Below are 16,967 nucleotides of genomic sequence, written 5' to 3' on the forward strand. Positions count from 1 at the left end.
ACTTTGTTTACATTTGTTTCCTGGTGAGGTAGACAATGTTTGTCGCCATGCCAGATTTTTCTGCATTGCCTTAATAGCACTTATGTTTCACAGGAACTCTTAACAGGAGATTAGGTTATAAATTAACTCATAAAAAAGGCTAAATTGTTAAATGAAATGAGTCTCAGGTAGCATAAAGTTACAGTGCCACAAGATCTCAGAGTAACACAAAACATTAATCACTGTCCTGTCTCATTGCCGTTGCTGAACATATTTTGTCAACAAATTCATAACAGTTGGCAGATATCACTTATTCCCCTCAGTCACTATTGAGCACAATCCTAATGAAATATAATCTTAACACAAAACACCAAGGATTTTTTGAAATTGTTGCTGCACACTTAGATCGGAAGTGCCCACCTATTGAACTTTTCTCAGCCTTTTCTCGCAATCTGGGGTACAAGCAAGCTCTATTCTTTTTATTGAAAACTCTATTAAAAGCCCAGCAAAGTGTCAATGTCTCTGAAAAGGCTCCCTCCCTCAGAATTATAAGCATTTTACAAGTGCCACTTTTTCTTCCTGCAGGCAATGTGACCTGCTGTTCTGTCACTTTGCTCTACATGGATGTGGCACTCCAACTTGATGAATCTTCTGCCAGATCAACCGTATCTGCTTTCTTCTATGTGCCAGTCTAGAGCTATGAGTATCACTGGAATACCCTTCATCAAAATCCTGCAGGGCAAACAAGAAAGGGATTTCAGAAGAGGAAAAACATAGATCAGGCGATACTGATCCCAAAGAGCTACCAGAGCATCAACTGCCAGAGGGTCTCTGCATCTTTAGGTAAAACTTTTCAGTTCATTTTTGAACCTGGAGGCCGGGAAGTCCATATTCGGTATCCCCCACCTGCAACACAGATCCTGGCTTGGGCCTCATTTAGGACTGGACCCAGCTTTTCCAAGTATTGTGTTGGTTTCATCACTTATTTTGGAAAGTTTAGGATTCAACCAAACCTTTTTAGGATCTGAATAGGCTGTATCACTTTACCTCAACAGGAGGACATCTCACAATGGGAATATCCTTGGAGCTAGAACAGGGGTCATACCTTTGTTGGACACTCAAGGAACCGGTGATAGAATAGACAGTAACTCAACAAACTGGTTGTTTTGTGCCCACTGCAAACAAGAGAATGTTGGTTCACTGGAAAGACATGCAAGTATGTATCTTTGATAGGGATGAGCCAAACACCCCCCGGTTCGGTTCGCACCAGAACTTGCGAACGACCCCCGCGTTCGTTACGAACGTTAGAACCCCATTGAAGTCTATGGGACTCGAACGTTCGAAATGGAAAGTGCTAATTTTAACGGCTAATATGCAAGATAGTGTCCTAAAAAGGGTTTGGGGACCTGCCTCCTGCCTCAGGGGACATGGGTCACTGCAAAAAAAAGTTTTAAAAACGGCCGTTTTGGCGGGAGCACTGATTTTAATGATGATTAAAGTGAAAAAAAAGTGAAATATTCCTTTAAATATGGTGCCTGGGGGGTGTCTGTAGTATGCCTGTGAAGTGCCACGTGTTTCCCGTGTTTAGAACAGTCCCTGCACAAAATGACATTAAACGGAAATAACACCATTTAAAACTGCTTGCGGTTTTAATGTTATATCTGGTTCCTGCAATATGGTTGAAAATCATTCAGAAAAATGGCATGGGTAGCCCTCCCTGCCCATTACCAGCCTATTTGGGTCTTGTACGCATATTAAGGGGAACCCCGTACCCATATTAAAAAAAGGAAATGCGTGTGGCCCCCAGGCCCTATATACTCAGAACAGCAGTATACAGGCGGTGCAAACAAGACAGGGACTGTGTAGGTTTGTTGTGTTAAGTTGAATCTGTTTGTAATTTTCAACCGGTACATTTTTAAAGTGTAGCTCCAGTCCAAAAAACTATTTTTAAGCTTTTTGGAAAACATAGGGAAGGGTTATCACCCCTGTATAATTTGTTTTGTCGTCCATCTTTTTTCATCTCACTTGCTGCTGTCTCCTTGCGTTTGCAAGTAGGAGATGTTTGTAAGTTGGATGTTTGAAAGTAGGGGCCTGCCCTATATTATAGCGGTATGTACTGGGTACAGAGCACGCAGACAGCACGCACTATCTCCTAACACTACTGACTGCAAGCTCTATTATTAACCACTTGACCACTGGGCACTTAAACACCCTTAATAACCAGACCAATTTTCAGCTTTCGGTGCCCTCACATTTTGAATGACAATTACTCAGTCATGCAACACTGGACCTATAGGAAATGTTTGTCCTTTTTTCACACAAATAGAGCTTTCTTTTGGTGGTATTTAATCACCTCTCAGTTTTTTATTTTTTGTGCTATAAAAGAAAAAGGACCAAAAATTCTGCGAAAAAATGAATTTTTCTTCGTTTCTGTTATAAAATTTAGCAGATTAGTAATTTTTTCTTCATAAATTTTGGCCAAAATTCATACTACTACATATCTTTGGTAAAAATAAGTACAAATTGGTGGATATTATTTGGTCTTTGTGAAAGTTATAGAGTCCACAAGCTATGGTGCCAATATCTGAAAATTGATCACACCTGAAGTACTGACGGCCTATTTCCTTTTTTTTTTTCCACAAAATTGTCATATTATCAGGTTATTTCACACACACAGCATATGCATACCACAAATTACACCCCAAAACACATTCTGCTATTACTCCCGAGTACGGCGATACCACATGTGTGAGACTTTTACACAGCGTGGCCACATACAGAGGCCCAACATGCAGGGAGCGCCATCAGGCGTTCTGGAGCACCCAGGCCAATTCTGACATTTCTCTCCTACATGTAAAAATCATCATTTATTTGCTAGAAAATTACAGAGAACCCCAAAACATTATATATATTTTTTTTTTTAGCAAAGACCCTGGAGAATACAATGGTGGTCGTTGCAAATTTTTATCTCACACGGTATTTGCGCAGCAATTTTTCAAACGCGTTTTTTGGGGGGAAAAAACAGTTTTGTGCTTAAAAAACAAACAAAAAAAACAATACAGTTAGCCCAATGTTTGCATAAAGTGAAAGATGAAGTTATGCTGAGTAAATAGATATCAAACATGTCACTCTTCAAAATTGCACATGCCCGTGGAATGGCGCCAAACGTCGCTACTTAAAAAATCCCCATAGGCGACGCTTTAAATTTTTTTTTACTGGTTACATGTTTTGAGTTGCAGAGGAAGTCTAGGACTAGAATTATTGCTCTCGCTCTAACGTTCTCGGCGATACCTCACATGTGTGGTTTGAACACCGTTTTCATATGTGGGCGGGGCTTACGCATGCGTTCGCTTCTGCATGCGAGCACATGGGGACATGGGCGCTTTAATTATTTTTTTTTTTTTTTTATTGTTCATTTTACTTTATTTATTTTAGTTTGACATTTTTTTCCCCAAAAATATATTTTTGATCACTTTTATTCCTATTACAAGGAATGTAAACATCCCTTGTAATAGGAATATGGGGTGACAGGTCCTCTTTACAGTGAAATCTGGGGGTCAATATGACCCCACATCTCACCTCTAGGCTGGGAAGCCTGAAATAAAAAATAAAAAAAAGATTCTGGCTTTGATCGTACTGGCGAGTTGGTAGAAGCACTGGAGGGCGGTGAGGGGTGGGGGGCGTCTATGGCTGGGTATTTCAGGGTATCACAGAGTATGGCTGGGTATCTCCGAGTATGGCTGGGTATGGCAATTTATGGCAGGGTATTGCAGAGTATTGGGGGGTACTCCAGAGTAATGGCAGGGTACTGCAGAGTAATGGGGATTACTGCAGAGTAATGGGGGGTACTGCAGAGTAATGGCAGGGTACTGCAGAGTAATGGCAGGGTACTGCACTGCAGAGTAATGGCGGGGTACTGCAGAGTAATGGCGGGGTACTGCAGAGTATTGGGGGGTACTGCAGAGTAATGGCGGGTACTGCAGTGTATTGGGGGGTACTGCAGAGTAATGGCAGGGTACTGCAGAGTAATGGCGGGGTACTGCAGAGTAATGGCGGGGTACTGCAGAGTAATGGCGGGGTACTGCAGAGTAATGGCGGGGTACTGCAGAGTAATGGCAGGGTACTGCAGAGTATGCACTGGTATTGCAGAGTATTGGCAGGGAATTGAGGGGTTAAATTCGGTGAGCAGCGATGTGGGCACTGCAGATGCAGCCCACATCGCTGCTGACACCGATCTCTTTCCCCTCCGCTGTACCGATCGGTACAGAGAGGGGAGGGAGGAACCGGCGTCATAACATGACGCCAGTTTGTTTACAAGTGATCACTCCGTCATTTGACGGAGCGATCACGTGGTAAACGGCCGCGACGAGCGGCCGTTTACCGTGATCCGTGATGGGACCCGGCGGTCACGGATGCTCTCGAGTGCGCGCCCCAGGGGCCGCGCGAGAGCAGAATTCTGGGAGGCCGTTAATTAACGGCCTCTCAGAGTTAAACAACCGCCCTTAAGCCGTTAATCGGCAATGGGCAGTTGTTAAGTGGTTAAAGCTAGATCACTAGCTATATAGGTGAGGTGAATATAGTGGTGTATACTGCGGTCAGGGCACAGACAACAACCACTACACAGCAGCAAGATAGGAAATCAGCCAAAAACGATCGGTGTGTACTGTGTTGAAGGTACACAGAACACCCACTGCTTCAGATGCTAACACACTACACGAGGCCGCCTCAAAGGCGGCCTTATATAGTGTGGGGCGTGCACTACACAGCCTGAGCTATGATTGGCCACAGGCAGGATGCCTGTGGCCAATCATGGCTCTCCTCGCTGCTGGCGCTGCGATTGGCCAAGCATGCGGGGTCACAGTGCATGCTTGGCCAATCATGGGGCAGCAATGCACTGTGCCACCGCAGTGCATTGTGGTCCGCGCGCGCGCCACTCGAATTTTGACGCGAACGGCCCAAACGTTCGGAATTCGCCAAACGGCCGAACAGCCAATGTTCGAGTCGAACGTACGTTCGACTCGAACACGAAGCTCATCCCTAATCTTTGATATCCCCTGTGGATAGAAAGTCCTCCTAGTGGAGGGAGGCTATGAAAGACTTTATGGATTCTGTTGGAAGTGCTGAAGTAATTGTAAAGCCTGCAAGTCCCAGATGGGGTAAATGCCCTATTTGGTTTTGGAACAGTAAAATAAAAGGTTGGAATAAACTTTTTCAAAAGCTTTCTTCCATTTGTAAAATTGCAATACCTCCCTGGTTCAAAAGTTTTTTAAGTGCTGAATAGAGGTCAGCGAACCTTTGGAAGTAGGTTGGTATCAGGAGAATAGACATTCCAGGCACCTCGGTGGTGTTCCTCCCCGCATGCGTGGCGAAACGGTCCTCCGCCGCGCATGCACATTCGCGGCCCGGCGCACTCACATGCACACTGGCACACGCTTAACGTTACCCTTTGGGCTGCCTATAAAAGTTGCTCTTGTGCACAGACAAGTTGCTGGTTTGTCTTCAACTTCCTGCTAAACTTGATCCTGTTCCTTGCACCTGTTGTGACCCGGATTGTTCTTGACTCTGCTGCCTATCTCCTGGACCTTGACCCATGGCTTGTTTAACGGACTCCGCTTATCTCCAGTGTTTGACCCTCTGCCTGTGACCCGGACCTGCCTCTTGTCTCCTTGCCTTGACCCTCAGCCTGTGACCTGGACTTGCCTCGTGTCTCCCAAAGCCTGTGTTTTACGCTACAGACTTTCAGTGTTTGACCCTCAGCCTGGTTCGGAACTTTGTCAGCTGTGCTGCCAGCCCTTGCACAGCTGCTCATCCCCACAAGGACCTTCACGCAAGGCTTCTCCTGTCACCTGGGTAACCTGTGCCTCTTTGTGCCATTCACTCCCTGTATCACCTCCAAGGGGCCTCTTCCCTGCTCTGGACTTATTACCCAAGAAACCAGACCCATTCTCATCACCACAGACTCCGGTCAGGAGTTTCTACACTTCGACATTATCCCTTCTCCCATGTTCCCCAAAAACTGCCTTCTGGTCCAGATTTGGGCATTACGCATACCTGGTGATGCCCTTTGGCCTTTGCAACGCCCCGGCAACCTTCCAGCATCTGGTAAACAATATTTTCCAGAAATATCTCGATGACTTCCTTGTCATGTACCTGGATGACATCCTTATTTTTTCTGACACTATTGAACTCCACCAGGTACATGTCAAACAGGTCCTTGCAATCCTCAGGAAACACAAATTATACCTCAAAGCAGAAAAACGTGAATTTGAAAAAACAACGGTGCAGTTTTTGGGATTCATCATCTCCACCAACGGGGTCGCAATGGACCCTCAGAAGGTCAAGGCAATAAAGGAATGGCCGGCTCCTGTGGACAAAAAAGGGGTCCAATGATTCATATGATTGTCAACCTTTTACCAGAGATTTATTGCTGGCTTCTCATCTATTGTAGCACCCATCACCCAGCTAACACACCAACAGTCGCTTTTGCTGGTCCCCGGAGGCCTAGGAGGATTTCATCAAACTAAAGACACTGTTCTCATCTGCACCAATTTTAGCCCTTGTACACACGGTAAGACATTCTGACAACCAAGTCCATTGGATCTTGTCAGAAACTGTTGCATACACACGGTCGGACAAAGTTTTCGGAAAATCTGATTGTACATAACGTGATGATGTTATTTCATTACGACGGTACTACTTTCAGGCTAGTAGCCAATAGCTTTGGTCTAGGAATTTGATCTGAGCATGCATGGCACTTTTTCTGTCGGAGTAGGCTACACATGATCGGAGTATGTCCTATCGGACCATTTTGTCGGAAAATTTTACGGACAAGTTGGAAAATTTGGTCCGTCGGATACTCTGATGGAAACAGTCCGATGGATACCACACACAGTCGGATTATCAGACAAAACGGTCCGATAGGACACATTCCGTCAGAATCTCCAACCGTGTGTACAAGGGCTTACAGCATCCAGATCCAGCCCTGCCATTTGTACTAGAAGGGGATGCCTCTAAAACAGCCACTGGGGCCATTCTCTCTCAAAGACAGGGTCCCAAAACCCTTCTGCATCCTGTGGCCTTTGCTTCCCGGAAGTTAAGCCCCCATAGAGGAATTATGATGTTGGCGATAGGGAGCTGTTGGCCATCAAGTTTGCTCTAGAAGAGTGGAGGTACCTACTAGAGGGGGCATCTCATCCTGTCATGATCTGGACTGATCATAAAAATCTGGAGTATCTCAGGACAGCTAAACATTTAAAACCCAGACAGACCCGGCTCGAAAAATGGAAAAGCAGATGTTCCACGAAACCTCTCAGGAGGTTGAACCCAGTACCATTTTGTCCCCGCAAAATTTTTGTCTGATCACTCAACCCGAACTAATGACCGCCATCAAAACTGCATCCAGCCATGGTCCCGACTCTGAAACTCCCTCCTTGGAGAGACACGATGGCTTACTCTGGGCCCGAGGGAAGATCTTTGTTCCACTAGAAGCAAGGCCCTTGACTCTCAGGACTTTTCGTGACCACAAACTGGCAGGCTACTTCGGGACACCGCGGAACTGGTTTCCTGTTCCTTTTGGTGGCCAGGTTGGAGGCGGGACTGCAAGGACTATATCTCTTCCTGCATCCCATGCCAGTGTAGCAAAAGATCAAATACCAAGTCTTGGGGTCTGGTAAAACCTTTGTCCATCCCTGAATGGCCGTGGACAGAAATCTCCATGGATTTTATTGTGGACCTACCTCCCTCGGGGGGGGTTCAGTACTATCCTTGTTGTTGATCGACTCTCAAAGATGGCACATTTCCTACCCATGGTAGGTACTCCCTCTACTTTAGCTACTGCCAATGTCTTTTTCAAAGAAATCATTAGGCTTCATGGTGTACCCGAAAGCATCACCTCGGATAGAGGTGTCCAATTCACTTCCAAGTTGTAGAGGGAGCTGTGTAAATCTCTGGAAATTAAGATCCGTCTCCACCCTCAGAGCAACGGCCAGACGGAGAGAACAAACCAAACCCTGGATCAGTATCTCCGTTGCTTTTGTTCCAACTCTCAGGATGACTGGTGCACTCTCCTGCCGTACGCCAAAATTTGCATACAACAATTCCATTCACACTGCCACTAATCAGACACCTTTCTGGGCTAACTTCGGTTTTCTCTCCTCGTTTCTTCCAGGATCCTTTCCCGAGGTTTCTGTCCCTGCTGTACATGACCGGATAGCGTCCATGCAGTTGAACTTTCAGAGGATACAGGAAGCTATGCAAAAAGCCCAGGGTGAGTACAGTAAATACTACAACAAGGGAAGGAAGGAAAACCCAGTCTTTAAGGTGGGCAAAGTAGTATGGTTGTCAGCCGTTAACCTTAGATTGCCTATTCCCTCACGGAAATTGGGGCCAAAGTTCATAGGGCCTTTCAAGATCAAAAGGATGGTGAATCCTGTAGCTTTTGAACTTTCCCTACCCAATTCCTACAAAATGCATCCAGTATTCCAAGCATCCCTTTCTGAAGCCCGTTGTTCCTAGCCCTTTTCCTGACAGGGAGAAGCCACCTCCTCCATCAGTTCTTGTCGATGGAGAAAGTGAATTTGAAGTGGAGAAAATCCTGAGTTGCAGGAAGAGGGAAAGACAGCTCCAGAATCTGATTAAGTGGAAAGGGTATCCCCCTGAGGATAACTCCTGGGAAACTTCTAGGAATTTACATGCCCCACGCTTGATCCAAGCTTTTCACCAGGATCATCTTGAACTGATGACCAGTTTGGGTGTCCAGAGGCCAACCATTGGGGGGGGGGCACTATCCGGAGAATATACATTCCAGGCACCTCGGCCTCGTTCCTTTGCTCATGCTCGGTGAATTGGCGCTCCGAAACATGCACAATTGAGGCATCGCGCACGCGCACTGGTGCATGCTTGTTCGCATTGGTGCACGCTTAATATGACCCTTTGGGCTGCCTATGAAAGTTGCTCTTGTGCGCAGACAAGTTGCTGGTTTGTCTTCGGCTTCTTGCTAAACTTGATCCTGTTCCTTGCACCTGACCTGTTGTGACCCGGATTGTTCTGGACTCTGCTGCCTATCTCCTGGACCTCGACTCCTGGCTTGTTTAATGGACTCCGCTTATCTCCAGTGTTTGACCCTCTGCCTGTGACCCGGGCCTGCCTCTTTTCTCCTTGCCTTGACCCTCGGCCTGTGACCTGGACTTGCCTTGTGTCTCCCAAAGACACCATATCTCATTCTGTGTTTTATTCTACAGACTTTCAGTGTTTAACTCTCATCCTGGTTCGGGGCCTTCTGTCAGCTGTGCTTCCCATTTTCCAGCCCTTGCACAGGTGCTCATCCCTACAAGCACCTTCACGCAAGGCCTGTCACCTGGGTAGCCTGTGCCTCTTTGTGCCATTCACTCCCTGTATCACCTCCAAGGGGCGAACTGTGCTTAGTTGCAAGGGTGAACTGCTCTCGGCACCTCTACCTCAGGAAGTACTTCTCTGACAGTTGGACAATATGAAGTAAGGAGAAAGCAGAGAGCATAACTCCAGCTTGTAGCCCCTGAAAATCACATAACTTACCCAGACCTTCCAAAACAGACATCCCCTCACTTTGTAAAGTGGGGCATCCTTCCATACTGAAAAGGACTTGTCTGCAGGCTTTGAAGATTTAGGAACACAAGGTTTGCAATTGTACTGCCCCTCCCTCAGTTGAGCAAAAGAATGTCACTAGCACACCAAGAATCTCCCGAGTAGGGCCAGAGCTTTTAATCAGCGATCATATCGTTACAGCATACTGGAGGAAATATATTGTATTAAATGTGATGCACACTCAATCAGTGTAGGGGCAGGTGTAGGTAGATACACACATCTATGCACATGAGCACTCTGAAGTGAGTTGTGAAGGAAGGAAAAATAGGTCAAAGGCTACTCCTAAACAATGCCCTCAAACATGAATGAAGGCTAGGACTATTTCGGTACCCAAAATGTATGACGAGAAGTTATTATAAAAGATATAACATTTATTACAAGATAGATAAACTGTACAAAATTCACACCAAAATTGTGAATGGATGCAGTTTTTTGCCACAAGTGTGCTACTAACTGTTTTTGCTATTATCACAATTATCATTATACTGTAATTATGAGCCTTTATTTTTTTATAGATGCTTTGGGTGACGCCTCCTGCAGAAGCGGCATATGCCGTGAAACCTGTCAAGGATTATGTCTATTCCCACATCACTGTCTCCACATATCTGTAGGGGGGCCCTTAAATCATAATTTTTAATGCTCTCTTTATGTGATAATTCTTCAACAATTGCTGAGTTATTTTTGTTGTGAATTTTGTACTGTTTATCTTGTAATAAATGTTATATCTTTTATAATAACTTCTCATTATACATTTGGGTACTGAAATAGTCCTAGCCTTCATCCATGTTCGAGGGCATTGTTTGGTGTAGCCTTTGACCTATTTTTCCTTTCTTGAATATATAATTATGAGATGATGGTACCTAACTATTCGTTGTACTTATCTATTGAGGCAACACTTCTCAATGTTGAAGTGAGTTGTCTAATCTACTTATGTTATATTGTATGTTTATATCTGCCTATTTACTTACTATTTTATTGATCACACCGGATATACTTCATATGTATTGTATTTATTAATATATGCACTTTGGCTTCTACACTGATTAAGTGTGCATCACATTTAATACGATATATTTCCTCCAGCGCAGTGTATTCTATTTATATACTGTATTTGCTTTGGCACGATTTGTAAGACGTGTTTCGTGCTTGCAGCTGGTTTGCTGTTTTATTCTATTTAGCATCTAGTAGTGGTGGCACACAGGACCCCCCTTTTTTACATTGTTACAGCAAATTACAATGTTTCGGAGACCCGCATGATCCTTTCATCAGGCATGTGATGAGTCCCTTCCCTTAAGGTAAGGTTTCTAGCATAGCACTTAGCCATAGAAACCTTATGGATAGATACTAACAGTATAAGGAAGCTAGCTACATCCCACAAAGGGCCAGAACAGCCTTAATAGAAAACATGCCATGCCCCTACAAATAATCCTGGTGCCCTTTCACAGGCAGCCCACAAAGCCTACACACTCTTGATTGAGTGTGTTGCCACTGCTTCCATGAAAAATCAAGTCCTAAGCTCTATAAGCCTATTGAATAGCTGGAATGACTCATCCAGCAATGAGTATGGATGATCTCTCTGTCCAGCTGGTTCTGTTAGAGAGAGAGATATGCCCTAAAACTCTAAGCAAAACTATGCCTTGAGAGCATGCTCAAAGTATCCCAATATCAATGACATGGAACCAGTTATCCTTGGTGGTCCTGCATTTGGGACAAACAAAACCTTTGTTCGTATAGGATGCCAAAGCCACCTCGGATTGCAACCCAGTATGAATATAAATACTACCCTTACTAGGCAGAATTTCAGTGTATCAAGAGCTCCCATCTAGAGCAGAAAACTGCCAAAGGGTTCTAAAGGTCCGGATCCTGGCAAACGTTCTGCTGAGGATGTGCATTAGCCCTTAGAGTGTGACATCATGGCATATTTGAGAAGATTTGGTGTGACAGATTCCGGAATGCCTCTGATTTGAATATTGTTCCTTCTGGACCTGTCCTCTAAGTCTCCAATCTTGTCTTTCATCAATGTTATGTCTTCCCCCTGTGCAGTGTGTGCTTCACCATTGTATGGTGTGTTCACCATTTCATTATAGGAGGTGTCAGGAATCCGCCCGTTCCGTGCGATCGGCTCTCCGTACGCGCACACGCGTTCGTGCCGCGGGTCGTCGTGGGCACGAGCGTCTTTCGACGCGCGCGGGTGCACGTCGTTCGTATGTGCACGCGGTACACGCACGCACGGGCGAGCGTTAGCTCGATTGGCGCCAGTGGCCCTTTTTAAAGGCACAGCTGCAGGGGTTCTGTGCTCTCTCGTCTGCAGCTTGTACCCGAAGTTACCTGCTATTCTACCTGAACCTTATCTGATATCTGACCCGGCTCCGTCTGACCTTGCTGATCTCTCCTGCTCCGACCCCGGCTTGTTTGACCCTCCTTGGACTGATTCTTGTTGCCGAACCTCTGCTTGTTACCTGATTCCTCTGCTGGCTCCTGCTTGTTCCTGTGTCTGCTACTTCCTCATCCTGAGATCCAGCCATCCTGATTCCACGGTCCGTGGTCTTCTCCCAGCTGCTTTCTTGCTACAGAGAGCTCCCACTCCAAGAGGATCCTCATCTACCTGGCATCTGCTGCTGCACCTGGCTGGACTCTCCTACCCCGCTGTGCTCCGGTCTCCCTGTTCCCATTCCAGTGAGACCAGAACCAGAGCCGTAAGAGAGGTCCCCTTCCACTAAGTCAGACTCACTATCTGAAGATCATAACAGGAGGATGTATATTCTTCCATCTTTTTTTCACATGGTCTACTCTGAGGCCTAGAGCTTCTACTTCCCTTGTGCACTTATTAATTCCTGTGATCTTGTCAGCCTCTAGGGATGAGCACAGGGACAGCAGCATCTCTTAACATTGTGTCAGATATGGGTCTATCAGAAATGGGGAGGTCCCCCTCCAGAGCCCCTTCCTCCTGAGCCCCTTGATTTGTATGTGGGTTGAGCGGCCCACTTACCTCCATCTCTGGGTCAAGCTGTGGCCTAGCTGGGGATTCCCTCCTGGGTCTTGATTTTGTGGGACTCCTCATGGAGGGGCTGGATGCCCCAGAGGACGATTGGCTAGGCATCTTGGTGAGGTGTGAGGCAGTGGATGTCGGTCCGGGACCTCTGTTGTGTGCTGCTGTTCCCAGACATCATGAAGAAATCTGGCAGTTTGAGTGGCTGCTGTGGAATCTTCCTTTGCCTCATCATCCCTGCATTGTGTGTAGCCGTCCAATGGGTCTGTTTGTGGCTCTGAATAGTGCCAGTGTGCTTGGATGGTGGTGAATTCTCTCATCCGACTGTGGAGCTCCTGAACTACATATCCATCTTGAAGCCTGGTGGCCACGCCCCCTCTCAGTGCAGGTTTTTGAGAGGACTAGAGATATAGTAGGGTTTAAGATTTCAGATGAGGATCAAGGAGAAGTCTGACTTTTTATGTGATGTGAGTCGTTCAGGTGCTGTTGCCAACAGACTGCATGGCAAGTTGTCATATGTCTTATCAAGCATGTGGTGCCCAAGCGGTCACGCTTGATCTGCTTCAGACATAGGTTGCAAACAGAAACAGTGTAATCTTCTGCACACGTGTCAAAAAAGGGCCATACCAAGGAAGTTTTAAAAGTCAGCGGGGAGTCAGCAGCTCCCTGTACCTAAATAGGATGGCTGCCCTTAAGCTGCCTTCTGAAGGACATCCTGCCTCATTGGAGTTGTGCCTCCTCCCTCCGCATGTTCCTCTTCTCTTCTCCCAGCCACCCAAGTACAGTCAGTGACCTCATCATCCCCTCCCTCCTCATCACTGGAGCAAATTTGGCAGTATGCTGCAAATGGGGGAACATGACTGCCATTTTCTTGTCCTTCTGTGGCACCCCCTCTTTCTAGGCTCACATTCCTCCCTTCCTCAATCTGGGAACCAACATCAGAGCCTTCAAATTGCTTTGCATCCTCTAACAGCATGTAATCGACACTGTGGCTGAATAATTCTGGGGACTTTTCCATGCATGTTGGTGGGGCTACGGAAGGAGTAACTATGCACAAGTAGCCGGTGGAATAGGCAGCTTTGACAGCTGCGTTGGAAGGCAAACTACTATGAGCCTGGGTGACAGAGGATGAGGATGAGGATGGCTTTATTGTCCACTCCACCAACTCTTCTCCATGATGGGGCTCAATAACATGGCCAGCAGCAGAAAAAAAAAAAAAAGGACAAACGTGCCCCACGGCCACCTGCAGAGGATGCACCATGTCCATTACCACCACTGTTGACTGTAGACACAGAGGCTGCTTGCCAACTTTTAGTGACCTGTGAGCGTCTGCCCCTCCTTGGTGGCCTTCTGCACTGTATTAGAAACTGTACACCACCAGAAGTGTATTATAAACTGTACACACTGTATTATATACTGTGTACACCACCTAAAGTGTATTAGAAACTGTACACCCACACACACACACCCCAACTGAAGTGTATAAGAAATTGTACACACTTTATTATTTATTGTGTACACCGGCTGCACTGTATTATATACTGTGCACACCACCTGAAGTGTATTAGAAACTGTACACTGTATACTATACTGTGTACACCGACTGCACTGTATTAGAAACTGTACACTGGCTTCATTGTATTATACTGTGTACACCACCTGAAGCATAATAGAAACTGTACATACTGTATTATATACTGTGTACACTGCCTGCTCTGTATTAGAAACTGTACACTGGCTGCACTGATATATAGATATATAATATTGATCTTGAAAGGAGAACAGGTGATTAGTCCTGCAATCAATGTTCAGTGAGAGAGTCCCAGCTAGTTATAGATCCCATTCAATACTCTTACCAGACTGAACTGGGAAATAAGCATCAATCTATAATCACAGATGTCACTTAACCACTTAAGCCCTGTACCATTTGGCTAGCAAAAGACCAGAGCGTTTTTTGTAATTCGGCACTGCATCGCTTTAACTGGCAATTGTGCAGTAATGCGACGTGGCTCACAAACAAAAATTACGTCCCCCACAAATAGAGATTTCTTTTGGGGGTATTTTATCACCTCTACAGTTTGTTTTTTGCGCTATAAACAAAAAAAATAAAAATTTTGAAAAAAGAGCATTCTTTTTTACTTTTTGCTATAATAAATATCCACAAAAAATATATAACAAACTTTTTTTTCCTCAGTTTAGGCCGATATGTATTCTTCTACATATTTTTGGTAAAAAAAAAAAAAAATCACAATAAGCGTATTATGGCATTTTTTCTTGTTTTTTACTAGTAATGTCGGCGATCAGTGATTTTTATTGTGACTGCGACATTATGGCGGACAGGTCGGACACTTTTGGCGCTATTTTGGGACCATTCACATTTATACAGTGATCAGTGTGTTTAAAAATGCATTGATTACTGTGTAAATGTGACTGGCAGTGAAGGGGTTAACCACTAGGTGGTGCTGTAAGGCTTAAGTGTGTTCTAGGGAGTAATTCTAACTGTGGAGGTGACATGACACTGATCACCGCTCCCGATTACAGGGAGCTGTGATCAGTTTCCTGTCACTAGGCAGAACGGGGAAATGCTTGTTTACATCATTCTTCCTCTCTGTGAGATGATCGCTGGTATCTGCGGACATTGCACACGCCCACAAACCACTTCTTAAAGGGCAAGGTACAGGTGCATTAATCTGCCTGTACATGCCCTTCTGCTGACATATCGGTGTGAGCCGGTCGGCAAGCGGTTAATGGATGGATATTTGACTCTCACTCTGCAGCTCAGGAGTTGGATCCTACACTGATACTCTCATACAGAAAATAAACGATCAAAAAACAGCGCATCAAAGAAACTTGTGGTGTAATGTGAAAAAAACACTTTGTTTCCTTTTATATTTAATAAATGACTTAAGACATCTGATCCTCCTAGGATCTGGAAAGCATAAAATCCATCAATCGTAAAAAATGGCAGATGCTTGGTGATAAGTACCCCTCGGGTCTTTCAGTTGTGACTTTGAGATAATAAGAACACGCTGGATGGTATGTATCCGAATTGGACACAAGGTGGCGTCCGTCTGGCATAATGGGAGGCTTGGAACGCACCGCACTGCGTGTAACGCCGCTTGTCCGAGCGGCTGTTTGTCACGTGGAGGGCTCCGAGATAGGAAGGGTTGCCATGCCGACTCTCCTGCTTACATGTTTCGCGCGCCTGCGCTTTGTGTAAGCAGGAGAGTCGGCATGGCAACCCTTCCTATCTCGGAGCCCTCCACGTGACAAACAGCCGCTCGGACAAGCGGCGTTACACGTAGTGCGGTGCGTTCCAAGCCTCTCATTACGCCAGACGGATGCCACCTTGTGTCCAATTCGAATACATACCATCCAGCGTGCACGGCACCTCCGCCCTAGAGCCGAACACATCATACGGAGCAGAATTAAACACCTCCCCTCCACTCCATAGGCTCGGCATGGCGGCGCCCCAGCCCAACAGATCATCCATAAAGTGAGTGACTTTAGGAACATAGTTCCATCCATTTGCACTGGCTCATAAATCTTTTTGTTTCCCCTTCTTTTGAGAGAGGATTGTTTACAGTCACCAAGTTACCAGGTGCAGTGAACTGTTAGCAGTGCAGTCTTGTCTTTGTTCTTATCATCTCAAAGTCACAACTGAAAGACCCGAGGGGTACTTATCACCAAGCATCTGCCATTTTTTACGATTGATGGATTTTATGCTTTCCAGATCCTAAGAGGATCAGATGTCTTTGTTTCCTTTTATATTTAATAAATGACTTTTTAAGTGTTTTTTTCACATTACACCACGAGTTTCTTTGATGCGCTGTTTTTTGATCGTTTATTTTCTGTATTTGTTTCCACCAAGTCCAAAGTGGGTTAGCAGCTGCACATGGAGACCAACTACGGGACATCTTCCTAAATAACGAGTATCCTATTATATTGATAAGCGTTTTTTACAAAGGGACCATTCATTCGTGCGCCAATTACCTTTTTTTACTGATACTCTCATACAGAGGCAAAAGAGATAATATCCATAGCATAATTCTGTTTAAGTTACAAAAGAACCAACACCCCCCTCCTAAGAAATACACTTACAATATTAGCAATCACAATAGGCAATGTATCATTTTCACATCCATATACATCCGGGAGGGATCAGATACCAGGCGGCGTCTCCTACTTCGCTCTGCGATGCTCGCTTGCGAGCACCCATCCCTATTGGTGTAATGACCTCACTATTGGCGGTCCAATCCTTACACGTTTCGTCATCAACTACATCTGAAGGTGTGGCCAAATGAGGCGAGATGCCAATTGACTCGATGTGAGCCTTGTTAGTGGACGGCCACCATGGTAACTCCCAATTGGCTCACAC

The sequence above is a fragment of the Lithobates pipiens genome, unplaced genomic scaffold, assembly GCF_037356315.1.
Source record: "Lithobates pipiens isolate NorthernLeopardFrog02 unplaced genomic scaffold, aLitPip1_a1.2 Scaffold_27, whole genome shotgun sequence".
Taxonomy (NCBI): Eukaryota; Metazoa; Chordata; class Amphibia; order Anura; family Ranidae; genus Lithobates; species Lithobates pipiens.